Source organism: Apodemus sylvaticus, chromosome X (assembly GCF_947179515.1).
Source record: "Apodemus sylvaticus chromosome X, mApoSyl1.1, whole genome shotgun sequence".
Classification (NCBI taxonomy): Eukaryota; Metazoa; Chordata; class Mammalia; order Rodentia; family Muridae; genus Apodemus; species Apodemus sylvaticus.
In genome coordinates this window covers 117,149,815-117,153,439 of record NC_067495.1, presented here as the reverse complement: position 1 = coordinate 117,153,439, position 3,625 = coordinate 117,149,815, and positions in this window count along the sequence as shown.

Below are 3,625 nucleotides of genomic sequence, written 5' to 3'. Positions count from 1 at the left end.
TGGCAAGGACAGAAGGGCAGTGGGCAGTGGTGGGTAGCTGTGGGCAGCTGTGGGCAGCTGTGGGCAGGGTCTGAGCATGGGAGCAAGAGAGTTGGGTTGCAGTTTGGGAAAGGCCACCCTGACTGCACTTGTCACAGCCTCGTGGCTCACAGTCTGCAAAATCATCTGTTTTCACGTGAGAATTTTCTCTGTGGAATCAATCCCCTGATGATGGACATCAAGGCCTTTTGTAACTTTCTGGTTAGACGTAATTCTGCAGTGAGACTCACTGCCAAATCCATACATGTTGAGTCTACACAATCAGTTTCTACTAGTAAGCTGCCTTGGTGGGCCTCACAGAGCTGGGTATGCTATTCTAAGCTCAAATCCAGGAAGAACAAGCCTTTCACTGCCAGAATGGGGGTGGGGTTGGGGTGTTATATTGCCAACTGTCTACAACAAAAAATTATTAGGAGGAGGAAGCATCTTTACTTGTCTTTGAGACCTACAGAGGTAGATTTAGGGTTTTGCAGATTATGTAAGGACCCAGGTGTTGCCTTCTGGGTACTGAACACTAGCTGACCAGGCTGTCCTGACATGAAAAATCACCAGCTGTGGTCCTCCAGAAACACCTGTGTCCTGTGTCACCCTTGTACTGGTACACACAGTCTGTCCTAGTCACACTATGTCCTCATACCACTGCATGTCTGCTGACTACTCAGCGGCCTCTGTCTTGGACCCTGCTGCGTGCCCCCAGTTCCAACTTTCTCCTTGGATCTCGTAATTTGTGCACCACTTTCCCCAGCCCTAACTCCTTTCAGCTGGAAGCTAATCCATCGTCCTCTTCTTCATTGTATTATCCTCCTAGATGTCTGCCCACCTTCCTCCCAGTCCTGACCTTTCTATCTATCTATCCGTGTCTCTTTCGACTGTGTGTCTCTCACAAATATACCAGGAAGTCTTCTTACTGAGCCCCTGAAGGAAGAGACCTGCAACCAGGGACTGGACCTGTGGCCTGGATACAGCCTGGACACCAAAGTTATTAAGTCACAATGCTGCAGGGCCTGTGGCTGGGGTAGAGCATACCAGAAGGGTTAATTAAGGACAGTCCAGAGATGTAGGTGACTGAAAGTCAGGATCCAGGAAGTGATCTGCCGAGTCCTTTCCTGGTTCAGAGAGGGGCTTACTCTTCATTATCCCTGTACACACACACACACACACACACACACACACACACACAGGCACACAGAGGCAGAGAGTGTCAGACACATAGACGCACACACAGGCACACACAGGGGCTCACACGACCGAGCACACACACACAGACAGAGACACAGAGACACAGAGAGACAAAGATAGAGCGCAGAGACAGAGAGAGAGAGGAAATAAACACTAAGAGATGGACACAGAGAGCTGGAGTTCCAGCAGGCAGCTGCAACTTAAGCTGCAGTTGCAGCTCAGCTCCCATAGGTGGCAGCACACGTCTTTCTCGCCCAAGGTTCTAGGAAGAATCTAGAAAGCCCTGGTTTTCCCTTGATGGTCATGGAGTTCCAAGTAGAGAATAGAAAAATGACATAGTGAGCTGCGCATAACTGGGAAGCATAGGGATCACTGTATACTGTACTATGATCACAAAGGCCTCATAGGAGAGCGAACCTGGCCACAGCCAGGTCACAAAATATCAAGAGTCCCTAATAATGCAGACCACAGATCTGTGGAGGATGGCTCAAATCTGAGAAAATTTCCTCGACTATTGTTCCTTCTGTTTGTGATAATATGTCGTAGTACAGATATAAGAGTTGATCAAAGATTTCATTTTCCAATTATATTTGTTCTTGAAGCTGGGGACTTGCTTCTAAATGGCTAGTTTGAATTCCCTTAATGCTCTTAAGGTAAACTTAGCATTGCCTTGGGTTTTAGATGGGCAGTGATTCAAGCTTTTGTTTTTGTTTAGTTTTTCAACTAGTGCTCCTCACTAAAACACTGTTTTATTGTGACTGTTCCCTCTGTCTCACCTCCTGGCTATAACAAGCTTTATGAAACTTATAACAACTTTCATTTTATTAATTCCATTTTTCTGCAACGACTCTTAACATTCTACATAGTATGTTCTGTCTAGAGGATGGGTCAGTGGGATGGGATGGTTTTGACTGAGGATGTTTCTGCATGTGTGATTACATGTGAATGTGTCTGTGTATAAGCCTGCGTGTGGACATATGCTTAGGCTGACAAAGTAATCCCTCAGGAAACACGGTGTGCAGGTAGGTGATTCATCTACTAACTAGGATGAGCAGAGTGAGCCAGAAAAATATTATAGAAGTTCCAAATGACATTTCTTAACCTAAAGCAACAGTTCTCAACCTGCATAGGGCCAAACCCTTTGGGAGTCTAATGTCCCTTTCACAGAGGTTACTAAAGACCATTGTAAAACACAAATATTATATTACCATTCACTAGAGTAGCAAAATTACAGCTATGAAGTAGTAAGGAAAATGCTTTTATGGTTAGGGGTCACTACAGCACGAGGAACAGTATTAAATGAGGTTGCTAAACGTTACAGTGTTAGTAAGGATGACAAGCAGTGACCTAAATCTTTGAGCATGTGACCAAACAAGGAGGGGACACAAGACATCATTCATTCATGTCTTCCCCAGAGTCAGTCACAGAAGATAGCTTAAGAAAGTCTCCTGTGGCAGGAAATTGAGCTCTCATACAACCCTCTGCTGTTCTACGGTAAAAGGTGGGCAGGGGTTCAGGTTTCCTGCTACAGCAGGGCTAGACAGGGATTAACAGTGGGCTGCCAGCTAGCAGCAGACTTCCTAGGGAGACAAGAGAGTGGAGAGCATCCCCTGGGTCCAACAGGAATGACAAGGCAAGGAGGATCATGGGAAAGGCAGAGATAGGTGCTGGGTTCCAGCCTCACCTAGATAACAGCTTGAAGCAGAGCAGGCCCTGGTGCTGACCATTGTCCACCCCACAGCACATATGTGCTACACAGCTTGCTGAGTCATCAGAGAACCAAACCTGTATGCATAACTCCTGGTGCTAAGCCCTGGACAGAAACTGCCAGAGATCAAACAATGAGCCCAGGGTCCCAGGGCCTATACAGAAAGGCATGGCAATGAAGAGACTTGGGGCCACTCTGAAGGCATGATGTCTTCTTACCTGATCCCTGCACACCCTGGGAGCAGCATCTGGGGAAAATCATCTCAGAATCCAGCGTTGATACTGACGCAGGAGCTCGGCCTCTGGTGGTGGTGAGAACAAGGCACCCAAGGTCAAATGTGCAAGTTGCTCACATAGGATGCAGAGATGCTAGGGCTACAAGGAGAGTTAACCTGGAAACAGCCACACCAGAACCACTAAGGAGGACAAACATAGAGATTTTTCTGCTCACTTGAGACAGACAAACCGACAAGGCTTTCTTTACAGCTCCTGTCAGCAGACCAGGCAGCCCAACAAGTCCTAAAGGACAGCACACATGGCCCTCTCCTTTCTAATAGAGCCCTGCTTCTACAGCAGCCAATCCTGAGAGTAAGTGAAGGGAGCTTCCCAGTGAGCCTCCCTTCCCTGTTTCCAGAAGGGACTCACAACCCTGAGGGAGGCACAGCAAAAAGGACCACCAATCGCAGCTGCTTCTTGGTAG